Source organism: Solanum stenotomum, unplaced genomic scaffold (assembly GCF_019186545.1).
Source record: "Solanum stenotomum isolate F172 unplaced genomic scaffold, ASM1918654v1 scaffold19995, whole genome shotgun sequence".
Classification (NCBI taxonomy): Eukaryota; Viridiplantae; Streptophyta; class Magnoliopsida; order Solanales; family Solanaceae; genus Solanum; species Solanum stenotomum.
Genome location: NW_026025817.1, coordinates 94,400 through 109,740, shown reverse-complemented (window position 1 = coordinate 109,740; position 15,341 = coordinate 94,400).

Below are 15,341 nucleotides of genomic sequence, written 5' to 3'. Positions count from 1 at the left end.
ACGCCCTTTAAGTCAAAGTGAATGAATATGTCGGAATATAAAATAGGCGAAAATCGAACTTCAAATGTAGATACGTCTTTCTTTTAGCTTGTTTTTTAGAACTAGTTTTTGAGCACGTGTGTCCCAATTTGTATAGATTTTTTTTTGAAATTATAAGGCAATATTAAAACATGTGTATAATGAGTATAAATCAGAAGAAAGAAGTACAAGTTCAATTTGATAAATAATTAGTCTACACAAATGACTTGATTGTTCAATACATACAAAATATTAGAGAATGTACTCTAAACTTGCAAAATTAAACAATTAAATTTAGCTTAATAGGTATTATGTGTAATGAGATAATAAATATGTGGTTATATGTACAATTATAATATGCATCTAGTATAATTCCTATTCAACAAATAAATAACTACAAATAAAAAATTATTATACACGATAAGACTTTAAATTTTAAAATTTGAGTCTTTGTATGGTTGATAATAATTCTTGCTTTGGTGACCATAAATTTTACAAGTTGTGTAGCTTTTTAAGTGCTTTTTTTTTATTTACTATTTTATTTTACAAACTTTATAATAAAAAAATAGAAATAAACGTGCAACGCATAAATACTATCATATTTATCAAACATTCTATTCATTTATCCATTATAATTATTTAGCTAAAGTTATTCTGTTTTATAAAATTATTTGTTCAAATTCAAATGAGCAATTGAATGGTACATATTTCAAGACATAAATGATTCACAAGTTAGGAAAATGTGTCACCCTCATAACCAATGGTGGAGAGAAGTAGCAAAGTCAAGCTAAATTGTGTAATACTTGCACCTTTATAATATCTCTATTTATAGGACAATAATATGGAATATCAAATGATATTATGAAAAAGACTATTAATATAATATAAGAGTTATGATAATCAAAATTCATGTGAATAATTGAAATAAAGGCAAATAAATGTTTATATTACAGAATATAAATAAATAAATGAGTAGTAATTGACACATTCATTTTTTGTAAAATATTAAAAATAAATAAATAATTTAGAGTTATAGGTAAATATTAAATTTTATTGTAACCTATGTTTATACTATTATTATTTTTTATCAGAAAAAAGTGAAGTATTAATTATTGAGCCATTTAATATTGTTACATACGTATAAATTAAAAATACTTTAAAGTAGATTATTGTGTTATTTATTAAATGAAAAAGAAATTTTTAAAAATGATTTTAAGAAAATAAATTAATACCTAAGGGTATTTTCGTAATCTAACTTTTGCCTTAGATTCTTCCCACTTTTAGTAATACTAGTTTCTGGACACGTGCTTTGCATGTGTGTTCCATACAAGTAGTTCATACAAAATAAATCATATCAAAATACATTGTAATGAATAATAGAATAAAGTGAAAAGGTACAAGCTAAAATAGTTGAATAATCAGCTTATATTCAAATGACTTCTTCGTTGAACAAACAACTAAATTTATCTAGATAGGTAAAATGTATAATGAATTATATTTTGAGAATCATTTAATGTATTGATATATTACATGATACTCTTTCATAAGTAATGTTCTTGATGTGTATTCCATTTGTTGTTTTAATTACCGATTTCAACGGTTAGAATAGTTTCATTCATCCACTTTAATTATATAATTAGGGAAACATTAATAAACATATATCACCAAAATATTATATATGAATACCTATTCTTTTTCATTTATCCACTTTTTTTTACCAACTTCAGCAAATTTAAGGTATCAAAAATTAAAGTTTCAAACAACTTCAAGCTAAGCAAAGACTCAAAGCTAATGGTAAAGGTATGACATATAAGAGGACCAAAAGTCAATCTCTAACACTTCTATGTCAATACATCAGTTTGATTTTAACTCATAAACATGAATATAAGAAACATTGATAATTTATAAAACTTAAAACTCATAAAATATTATATAAACAAGAATAATATATTTTTACGAACACATTCACAGAAAATAACAAAGCTGAAAAATGAACTTACTCTTTAAAATATTTCCTCTATTGCTTCCCCTAATGGAGAGAGTTGTACATATTCTTGATTTATGAATTCATTTATATAAGTTGATCATTGAGCATAATTTAATGGAATAGATAAGATCATTCATTATCAATTAAGTTAGGTAACTAAAGAAAAGCAAAAGTTTTATTGTTGGAGACGAAAAGACTTAAACTATGATACAATGTTCTTTCCAACTTCCAAACAACAGCTACGTATAGCCATTGTTATGAGATTTATACATTGCAAGTACAAAAAAAACTAAGAAAAAGAACGAACAAAAATTACACAAGAAAATGTTTTGTTGAGAAAACGTTGTATTCTAAATTACTACATATTAAGATAATATGCTATAATAAGTATTGATAGATGAACAAATATAACATGTAGAAGCTTCAATCAAACTAATAAATGTTGGAATGTGAAAAGGTTGTATTCTAATTAATATTGAGGAAATTTGCTACTATAATAATTACTGGCAGATAAACCATCTATTGCTTATCCGGTTCAATGCATATGATTATTAATAAGTTTTATATTTTAAAATTATAGTTGCTGGACTTTTAATGTTATCTTTATATAATTAAAATATTATTATTTATTAAGAAATTTGATTAAATTTATATTTAGTGTAGGGATAAAATGGTAATTCAACTTTTCATTTTGGAGCTTCCCACTTATAATAATACTAGTTCCTGGGAACGTGCGTTGCACGTTTGTCCCATACAATTATTATAAAGTTGAATTATTATATAGAAAATGTTGAAACTAAAAATATTAGTTTTACCAATTTATATTTTATTCATTAAATAAAATTCCAAATAATCGAATAGTACATTGATCATCAAACAAGAAATATGGAAAACTAATTAAGATACTATAGCCTCTAATAATATGAATATATCTATATGACTTATCCTCAATAATCTCTCATTACGCTCTCATATCAGTAAGTACACAAATAGGTTGCTACTTAAAGAAACCATATCAGTAAGGAAATGATAAAAGAAAGAAGCTATTATAAAAGTACATTTAAAAACGAATATAAAAGTCATAAATTAGTAATTTCAGCACTAATAAAAATAGGCTTATAACATTCATATTTCATAGAAGATTAAATTAAAGAAGTATAAATCGGTAAAGAATACAAAAAAAATTAAACAGATAAGAACAAATGCAACATTCATATCCTTCTTAAGACTTTAATTATAACAATATATATATATATTAAAAAAAATACATAAGGAGTAGAGTTCTTGATGATACCTTCTCCTGTAACCAAGTAAAATTCAAAAGCCTTAATAATGATCCAAGTGCTTCACTACTTTAACTGTACAAAAAATGGATAACCTTTGGTAGGGATTCTTCTCATGAAATAAAAAGAATGATTTATATAGATAAAAGTAGAGGAATATCAAAGACATCCTAAAGTTTTAAATTAAATATTTGAAAGTTATGAATATGAAAAACATGAGAGTTATGAATATTAAGACTACCAATTGAATAGGTAATTATATTATATTAGATATGAATTATGAAGGTGAATATTTAAAGCAAAAGAAAAAGAAGAAAAATAATAAATAAGTAAATAAAAGAGAGCAAAACATTACGGCAAATGATATTTAAATAAATAGTGTTATCATATTATTTATAGTGAACAAAAAATAACCACATCATAATAATAAGACTTCAAATATAATTCTTTGATTTTTCCTATACATGAAAGTATTAATTACATTTATGAACTGCATAAAATACAAAATGCACATAAATTTTCATAAAGTCAAATACTACTACATTAATTAAGTTATTTAAATTATTTTAGAGAAGGGGAAAAGGTTTAGTTAGAGTATCAGATACAAGTTTTCACGTACTAAATAAATGCACATACTTTTATGGATATTTTAATCTTTTTATTTTTTTTATTTTACACATTTTCACTTGTAGTATTTATCATCATAATACTAATATAGTAATATGACTATTATTTAATATTTAATTAGTTAAATATTTTATAATAATTTGAATTAACATAGGGGGTAATTAAATGATGATTCAACTTTAAACTTATTCCTTTTATATATATATATATATATATATATATATATATAATGAATGGTACATAGCATATAAATTTTAAAATAATTGAAAATCCAAAAAGAGCAAGAAAAAGTTAAATGATTCTCTTGACCACATAGATATGCCCGTCACTTGGACTTCCTGAATACTATTAGTTTATAGTTTATAGTTTATATTTATTACCAAAAATTTTACAAATCTAAAATACTAAAAAGAAATTCTAAAGGTTGAATAATTGTAGAATATGAAAGCAATTCCACCACATTGAATTGAATGAAATAATGAGTGATAATGTATCTGTTTTCTTGTTTCATTTTAATGAAATATATTATTAATAGATAGGTAAATTTACTTTTTAATACCAATAATTAAAAGGTTAGTGTTTAATTAAATACTTAAATGACTATTCAACCTATATAAAGGATAATTTGATAATTCAACTTTTAACTTTTTTTCTTCCCACTTTTAGTGTATATATATATAAGTATAACTTACATAAATACCATAGTGTAAAACCTAAATTACCTTCTATCCCTATTATTTTTGTAATTACATAAATCCCATATTTTTTAGGCATTTCGGATACATAATTAAGGATCCGATTACATTATTGTTGATACAATATGTATCAATCTGTTGCACTTATTAAGGGAAAAAAAAACTGAAAAATCAAATTAAGATCTTATAGTATCCATTTGTTGCACTAATTAAGGGGGGGAAAAGCTGAAAATCAAATTAAGATCCCATAAATTAGGTTTCCATTCCAAATTATTGTCAAGAATTCAAAATCCTATAGTGTAACAAACCAAAAAATTCAAAAATTAAATTTATTCTTCTTGTTCATCGTTCTCTCTGTTTCATAAAAACTTTTGTCAAAATTTTGGATAAACGAGGTGAGTTATGAAGGATACAAAAGTGATGGAATTGTTGTTGGACAAACGATTTCTTTTGTGAATCTTCAAGTTCATCGAATATTCTTTCGATTTTGATTCAAGATTGTCGAAAATTTTGAGATTCAAAATTCTTCTCCAATTCATTGAAGATCCTTTCCGTTTTGATTCAAAATTGTTGAAAATTTTGAGTTTCAAAATTATTCTCCTAGTTCATTGAAGATTCTTTCAATTTTGATTCAAAATTATCAAAAAATTTGAGAAGATACATCATGAAGACCCTTTCAATTTAAATTGATAAGTGTTGTATTTCTACTAGATACATTAAATAAGAAAGTGTTGCCATAAGATTTTAAGTTTGAGATCGATACATTATTATTTGGTAATTGTTATGTATCATATACATTTAGTATAAATTCGAATTTACGTATCATAACTAAAAAATTAGTGCATGATACATTATTATTTATGTATCTTATTTTGTTTGAGATCATGACGATCCTTTCAATTTAAATCGATAAGTGTTGTATTTCTATTAGATACATTAAATAAGAAAGTGTTGTCCATAAGATTTTAAGTTTGAGATCATCAATACATTATTGTTTGGTAATTGTTATGTATCAGATATATTTAGTATAAATTTGAATTTACGTATCATAACTAAAAGATTAGTGTATGATACATTATTATTTATGTATCTTATTTTGTTTGAGAAATACTATATTTTAAAATTAAAAAAAAACACATTATACATGTAATTGTTTCAAAATAGCTTCTTTTTGTATGTGTGATAAATAACACAAAGTTTATGTATCAAGTACATTTCTATTGAACATGATAAACACTAATCAAAGATTCAACAATATTAGAGTTATGTATCAATACCTAAATATGAACATTATACATTGCATAAAACAAAGGTTATTATAGCAGTGATGTATCAGATCAATGATAACACTAACAAAGACTAATTTAAGACTCAAAATAAATGAGATACATTAAAAATCTGTATCTTTGATAGTGATGGCCGTGCTATGGCAGATCCAACTTTTTTCTTCTTCTTTTTTTGGACGTTTTTCAATAGTAGAAACATTAAAAGAAAATAAATATTTTTCAAGAAAAATTTTCAACGACAATATAATTAACTAAAATTGCAAAGGTTCAATAATATTTCAATGAGGGCAGGGGCGGAGGTAATTTTATTTTTAGTTTTTAAGATGAAAAAAAAAATACTAATAAAAGAAATCAAAAATTGAAGTGATGGAAAAAAATCTACCTCTTGAATAATTTGAAATCATTAATTGGAAATAGAAAAGATTTGAAATTCAAAAATAGATTAATTGATAAACTTGAGAGAGACACCTAAAATCAAAATGAATTTGAAATTTGTAACTGCTAAAGAAGTGGAGAGAATTTAGGGATAAAATGGAGGAGTGAAATGGGAGTGGGAAATGTGGGTGTAGGCTGAAAATAGGAGTGAAATATTTACGTATCCGGAAGATTTTATGAATTGGGGAAATTAAGGGATTTTTGAATTTTTTTTAAAAAGGTAGGGATAAATGGATATTAAGGTAAGTAAATGTGTGTATATAAGTAATTTTTCCTATATATAATCCAAACGGTTAATGTGACAATAACCTAAAAAGAAATTTAGCTTATCAATTAAAAATTAAAAATTAAAATGACAGAAAAAGAGAAGCAAACACAAGAATGAGGAAAATATGACAAAATAAGAGTATAATAATTGTTCCACAAAAATTCAGATATTTATAAACAGTTGAAAAAAAAAAGCCATCTAAAAATGGTAAAGGTAAAACTATGATACAAAATATCATTCTAATTAGGATCAAAACAAATATTAATATTTCAAAACAAGAAAAAAAGTACCTGAAAATTGCCTAATGATTCACATCAACAAGAGGCAATTGATAAAGAAAAATTACTTTTCCATGATATATATATAGCTAAAGATTTATAGGATAAGATGAAAAGGTGAAGAGTTGTTTAAGTTAATTTTCAGAAGTTAATGATCTTAGACACGGGGGAGAGGAAAGGTTGATTGTTTTTACTAATAATTCAATACATTTAATTACACTAATTATAGATAAAGGATAACAAATTTAATTCATTTAACCACACTAATTATAGAAAAAGAATAAAGAATAAAGGATAAACGCTTTAATTATCTTTTTTTTTTTTATAAAAACGCGTTATTTAATTAGCAAATTTAATCCATTTAAACATAACCTTTCTTAAAAGAATTAGATAAAAGCGTTTTTATAAAAAAAAGTAATTCCTAACAACTTTCTATGAAATAATTTCTAACAATTTTCTATGAAATATTTTTGTCTTTCAAAGTTTGACTTTACACCTTCTTATTTATAGTATTTAGTATACTATAATATAATTATTACTTAGTAATTAAATAATTAGATATTTAATGATATTTTAATTTAGTTTAAGGGTAATATGATAATTTAACTTTGCATAATGGAACTTCCCACTTATAATAATATATATGATATGATATGATGATATATGATGATATATTTGACTTCCATGTTATTTGTACCTAAGCTAATAAATGTGGAACCCCGCGTTTTTTAAATATGATGTTGGTTCTTTTAAGAAATACATAACTTTTTTTGAAAAATCTGAGCTAATGAGTGGCTGTGTAGATCACTTTTGTCAACTTGAAACAAAAACAGATTAACATAACCATTGATACTAAAATAACACACAGGCATATAATTATAACTATGTTTCTATCAAACATATACAACACAACAAACAGAAAATTAAAACACACAACCAGAAAAGTTCAATCAACTAAAGACAACTTGGCCCCTCTCAATCTTCCATTAAGTCTGTCGTCTCTGAGCTCTCTTCTTCGGCCTTCTTCTTTCGTGAGGCATGAGTCCATCAAAAAATTCCACAAACCATTTTGGCTTACGATATTTGAACATGAGGCTCCACATGACAGTTCCAACAACTAGTCCACAGCTGTAGCCTATGACTACTGATTCCCACGTAAATCCACTAAAAAAATACGACTCGCTTTCATCTTCTTCAGACTCCAATGGTTGAGGAACATGTGATGAATCACTCGTTCCACATTGTTCTGATAAAGGAGGACCACATAAATCAAGGTTGCCGCCATACGAGTCATTTTCAAATGTGTTGAATTGTAGCACATTTAAATAAAGAAAACAGTACTACTTCGTGTAGAAAACAAGACATGAAAATTGTGACAAACAATCAAATTAGAAATAACAAAACAACAACATAACAGAGCAGAGTGTACGCAGATCTTACTACTACTTCGTGTAGGTAGAGACATTATTTCCAAAAGACCCCCAACTCAAGTGCATCAAATTTAAATAAAGAAAACAGTATCTTACAAATACGAGTATATATGTTCCATTACTATAGTAAAATAAGACATGAAAATTGCGACAAACAATCAAATTAGAAATAACAAAACAATAACATAGCCAGAGTAGAGTCGAGTATACACAGATCTTATCACTACTTCGCGGAGGTAGAAAGACGGTTTCCAAAAGACCCTCAACTCAAGTACATTAAATCTAAGTAAAGAAAAAGGAATCTTACGAGTACGAGTATATATATTCCATTACTATAGTAAAATAAGACATGAAAATTGCGACAAACAATCAAATTAGAAATAACATAACAACAACAATATATCCTGTGAAATTCCATCAAGTAGGTTGTGGAAAAAATAGAGTGTAGACAGATCTTACCATCAAGTGCATCAAATTCGAGTAAAGCAAAAGGAATCTCACCTTAGAGATCAATAATTGCTTGAAAGGATCTATGGGTTCTGTCTGGCACAAAATTGAAAAAGAATGGTAGCAAAAAGATAGAACTAGGAGTTGACTTTAAAAGTACATGATGAGATTAGATCCAATCAAAATTTATCATAGTTTAGACTTTATTGTAAAACTAGACATAAAAAAATGTGACAAATAATTAAATGAGAAATAGCAGAAAAGGAAAAATAAAATAGAAAACTAACAAGGAATATATCTCACCTAAGAGTTGAAACAGAGATTAATAATTGCTCCAGAGTTGTGTTAATTATTAGAGATTTTTTAATTGAAGGGTCCATTTAAGTCTTGATATAAGAAGAGAAAATCGTATAAAATAGCAAATTATTAATTCAAATTAAATTTTATAGCCATAGTTTCTTTTATTTGTAATTTGCTGCAAACATTCCATGTTTTTTGTCATTCATGTATACCGAAATACACAAATGCAGGATCCATTTGTATCCCTGTGAAATTGTTCCTTCTTAAGTCTAGCACCATTAGACTAGCCATGCTTCCCAAGCAATGTGGAACTGAGGCACTGAAGTAGTTGTGTGATAAATCTAATAAGATAAGTTTCCCCATGTTACAAATGGATGTAGGTAGTGGACCCTGGAGGGAGTTAAATTTCAGATCAAGATACTGTAGGTTATAGTAACGAAATCGTGGTAGGTGGCCTGTTAATGAATTATGAGAGAGGTTTAGGAACTGCAACGAGTCCCACCTCATGCCGCTAAACCAGTTAGGGATTTGACCACAAATCTTATTGTTAGAAATATCCAAGACCTGAAGTGTCTTTACATTTCTCAAGAAGTATGGAAAATGCTTCAGTTGACAAGATGATAAGAGTAAAGATGATAGGCTAAGAAAGGTGATATTCATTCCCTCATCAATGGTGATGTTATTTGATGAAATTCCAGGGTTTCAAGGTTTGTGAGATTCACAAGTGATTGAGGAAAAGAACCACTGAGTTGATTATTGCTTAAATGCAGTTCTTTTAATGTTGGGTTTGTTTTGATCACTTCATCGGCTAGTCCTCTGAATCGGTTATGTTGGAGCGACAGTGAAGGTAGCAAAGGTAGGCTAAACACCCAAGATGGTATGATACCATTCAGTGAATTGTAAGACAAATCCACATAAGTTAGATTTTGAAGCATGCTTGGGTTGCTAGGCAGTGGGCCAGATAGGGAATTACTCGACATGTCTAAGTATATAAGATGTTTAGTGTGTGGAGATGATGAAGTTGGAAGAGGCTACTATTGGGATGAAAAGTGCCAAAAAGCTGACTACAACTAAGGTCTAACCCGATAACATGACCGTTTAATAAGTCACAAGTGACTCCATCCCAACTGCAGCAATCCCTACTCTCATTCCAAGACTTTGTTTTTGGGAAAGAAGTATCACACCTGGACATATTTTGAAAGGATTGTTTGAACTGAACCAAAGCGGAAGCTTCAGTGGGAGAGCAAAGNTGTTGGGATTTTCCCATTAAAGTGAGAGAATTTTAGATGCCTCAAATTCCTCAATCGGCCAATGCCATTTGGGATTGAAGAAGGATAAAAGTAATTGTTATCAAGGTTTAGTGTGTGGAGATGATGAAGCTTGAAGAGGCTGCTATTGGGATGAATACTTACAGGTATCGGTGATGAGATGTTGCCAAGAGAGAGAGCTAGTAACTCCAGATTTGTAAAGTTGTGAAACATTGTTTCAAATGTTCTCTCATCAAGTTCTAATCCATGTGGCTGAAGAGTAGAAAGGTCAAGTGAAACCAAATTGGAAAGGTATGAGATTTCTGTTGGGATTTTCCCATTAAAGTGAGAGAATTTTAGATGCCTCAAATTCCTCAATCGGCCAATGCCATTTGGGATTGAAGAAGGATAAAAGTAATTGTTATCAAGGTTTAGTGTGTGGAGATGATGAAGCTTGAAGAGGCTGCTATTGGGATGAATACTTACAGGTATCGGTGATGAGATGTTGCCAAGAGAGAGAGCTAGTAACTCCAGATTTGTAAAGTTGTGAAACATTGTTTCAAATGTTCTCTCATCAAGTTCTAATCCATGTGGCTGAAGAGTAGAAAGGTCAAGTGAAACCAAATTGGAAAGGTATGAGATTTCTGTTGGGATTTTCCCATTAAAGTGAGAGAGTTTTAGATGCCTCAAATTCCTCAATCGGCCAATGCCATTTGGGATTGAAGAAGGATAAAAGCAGGGGCGATTTTAAGCTTAAAAAATGGGTCACCTGAACCCGTGGTCATCCGACAAAACTCAATATATTACTTGTATAATTTTTAAAATATATCAAATAGCAACTGAAGGAACCCATGAACACAAACAACTAGATAGTTCACTTGTTTGAGTGTCAATTTTCCACCTTGAGGTTGAGGGATCGATTCCCAGATGTTGTATTTTCACAACTTTGCATTTTATTTTATTCACAAAAGAGTTTCTGCATTCAGCCTTTTTTAAACTTTTTCTTATAATAAAATTTATGTATTTTGCAAATGTATTTAATATTTATTTTTATTTTTTTCTGAAAAACCTATATTTATTATTGCTAAAATAAATAAGGCCCCTCAAATTTGAAAGCCTAAATTAGTTGTCTTTTTTCTTAAAGGGACAGAGCTGTCCTTGACAATGATGCACCCGTCTTCTTGAAATTCTAGATTCGCCTCTGGATAAAAGTAATTGTTATCAAGGTTTAGTGTGTGGAGATGATGAATCTTGAAGAGGCTGCTATTGGGATGAATACTTACAGGTATCGGTGATGAGATGTTGCCAAGAAAGAGAGCTAGTACCTCCAGATTTGTAAAGTTGTGAAGCATTGTTTCAAATGTTCTCTCATCAAGTTGTAATTCATACCCAGAAAGATCAAGTGAAACCAAATTGGAAAGGTATGAGATTTCTGTTGGGATTTTTCCATCAAAGGAAGACCATGAAAGGTTGAGATGCCTCAAATTCCTCAATCGGCCAATGTTATGTGGGATTGAAGAATAATTGAAGTCAATGTAAGCAAGGTTTAGTGTGTGGAGATGATGAAGTTGGAAGAGGCTACTATTGGGATGAAAAGTGCCAAAAAGCTGACTACAACTAAGGTCTAAACCGATAACATGACCGTTTAATAAGTCACAAGTGACTCCATCCCAACTGCAGCAATCCCTACTCTCATTCCAAGACTTTGTTTTTGGGAAAGAAGTATCACACAGAAAATCATAGTAATCAGATATTTGAAAGGATTGCTTAAACTGAAGCAAAGCAGAAGCTTCAGTGGGAGAGCAAAGATGATGATCAAAGGAAGAAGAAAAGCATTCACTTATTAGCAACACAAAACACAGAAATGAATAAAAGAAAAAGAAACGTCCCATTTTTTGTTTGTTTGTTTTCAGCAAATAACAGGATGTTTGTTCTCTTCTTACAAATCAATCAGCATTATCCACATATATATATATACTAGTTTCAGTTGTCCTACATAAATTGAATACCTATAACATACTGATTAATGTAATCCTACGAGTAAAGTTTCAAGAAGGTAGGATATACACAAACCTTAATGAAGGAAGAATACAAACAACAAAAAATATCAATGAAAAAATATGATATAAAGTTAGAATAATCAAATCTTACTCAAAACATTAAGAAGTTTATACAATGATATTGAAATAATTGCGCTGAATTTCATAAGTTGATATAATAATATTAAAATAGTATTGATTTCACTACATCAAAAATGATCTATAACGGCAATTAATTAAGTTTAATTGCCACTAAATATGTATTTTTAACGGCAATTAACACTCTTTGCATATGTCCCTAAACGCTTTAGCAACATTGGATCTAATGACACTTAACTAAAACCGGTAAAATCTTTAACACTTTTTATTAATGTGTATATTTATTGCCACTAAAAGTTGTTTTTATTGTAGTGTTTGTTGCAGTGCTTGTAATTCAAAGAATACACCAAAAAACAAATTTGATCTTTTTTAACACCCAACAATTTATTTTGCATGATGCAAAAGGTTTTACCGTTTGGTAGACTTTAGAATATTTAATAATGAGAAAATAAAAATAGAAAGAGGAATAAAAAAGATAGAAATAATAATATGGGTTCATGATGATCGTCAATATATAAATAAGTAGCCAGGTAAGAAAGGATGCTATAATTAACTAAGTAAGTACTATTTAATTTCTTAATTATTACAATGACCTCCACATTAAATAAAGTAAACAGTTAACTAAACACTATTTCATAAAGTAGTGTTGTTGACTTGTCTATATATGCATGGGACTGTGAGGTAGAAAAAGGGGGACTAATTTATTTGTGGCCTGCAAAAAAAAAGTTGTCCCAAGTGTTAACTCAATTTCCAGGAAGACTCAAGTCTTTAAGTCAGTCTTGTTTGATAGTGCCAGTTATACTATATTTGTTTTGTTCAACTTTGGGATAAATGGTGAGAAAATAATACAACTTATACATCACCAACTACGTAACTTGTGGTCCATGGATGAGTACTAGTCACTTCTAACAACTTGTTAATTACTCCCTATGTCCTCATTTTCTGTTGTTCATTTCGGTGTCATTAACTATCTCTGCAATGTGTGTTACGCAAGATGATGTGAAATTGGTCCCGTTACGTAACACACACTATAGAAAAAAGTTCTGCATGACTAAGTCAAGTGAAAAAAAAGAAACAACAATTAAAGACATGATTTAACTCCTGCATTTTCTCGACGTCTACTTTGAGTATGTAACAAAACAATGATACTGTGTGGAATTTTGAAGTCATTGAACCAATTAGTGGTCCATGGTACATTCGACATATTTTTAATTTGAGATCACAAGATATAAACGTCTTCTTTATTTTCTTTAGCTTCGTATCAAGTCAATNAAGACATGATTTAACTCCTGCATTTTCTCGACGTCTACTTAGAGTATGTAACAAAACAATGATACCGTGTGGAATTTTGAAGTCATTGAACCAATTAGTGGTCCATGGTACATTCGACATACTTTTAATTTGAGATCACAAGATATAAACGTCTTCTTTATTTTTTTTAGCTTCGTATCAAGTCAATTCAGATAGATAAATTGAAACGAAGGGAGTTGTATCTAATTGCAGGAAATGATCTCAGATAAGCAAACACTTATTCTCAGACAATATTTAGACATTATCAGCAATCCTTGCTACTCAAATATTTGAGATAATATCTCAGATAATATGACTAAACTCGCATTACTAATACCCACATAACTAATTATTAATACTCATATTACTAATACCCGCATAATTAATACCTACATTATTAATACATGCATAACTATACTTACCAAATGACCCCTAACTATACACAACTTGTGGTCCATGAATGACTACTAATCACTTCTAACAACTTGTTGTTCATATTTTGTAGTGTTTCACAAGACTTGTTAGAGGACGGGGAAGACTTAACCCTTAACTAATTTTCTCTAGATGTTGTGTTCATTTCGAAGTCATCAACTATCTCTGCCATGTGTGTTATGCAAGATGAAGTGAAATTTGTCCCGTACCCCCATCCACACTAAGCAGAACTTCTCGAGGAACCAAGCTCTTTCTACTGTGGGAGTTTCTCTAACCGACAAACCACCACTGTTAAACCAAGTGGTGATACAACGTTTTACCTCACATTGCCCGAGGACCATCATATACCTTGCCTTGATATAGGAAGCTAACTTTACTAAGTGGATCCACTAGCTTAACTTTACGGATTCATCTAAAAAGTATGACCCGTTAACTCCCATGTTGGCTACATGGTTCTTATGGAGAGTTGAGTTAAAATGAACTCGTGTCCCCAATTCGGTGCTCAAGACGACTCCTAAAAATACTTTAGCTCATAAGTGTTTTAAACACAACTTTCTTTAGTTTGAGATAATTACTCAAAATCTAGCCCAAAGGCTCACTTGGAAACAATGTTCCTTTTTCTTGAAAACTAGCCCAAAGACTCTTTTGGAAATCATAGTTCCTTCTTACTCAAATGTAAAAACATTTAGAAACTTCTTTGGGAATACATAGTTCCCCAATAGCTTTTGAGAAATGAACTCAACTTTAAACTCTTGACTTAACTCGAAACTTGAGACTCTTTACTTAGCTTGAAACTCTAAGCTCTTTACTTGACTTGAAACTTGAGTCTTAAAATGAAGTTAAAACGTTCAATAAAGACTCTTGAACAACTTTACAACTTGCTTGACTTGCTTAACTTCTAAGCTTAACTCTTAACTTCACTTGACTTGGAAACTAACTCTCCTTGAATTGGATTATAAATTCAAGGTGTTTGATCACATGTTATGGATGAGTTCTTAACGTTTAGACGTACTTTAGAGTGTCGGAAACAACTATGAAACATAGGTACAATACCTTGGAACATGCATGAGAAAGTGTGCAAAGAATGGGGGAACTTGGCGTCCTTGGCGCTCTGCAAGGCGCGGAGCGCCGGCCCTTGAAATTCAGAGGGGACCTGTTGGCGCTCTGCTAGGCGCGCCAC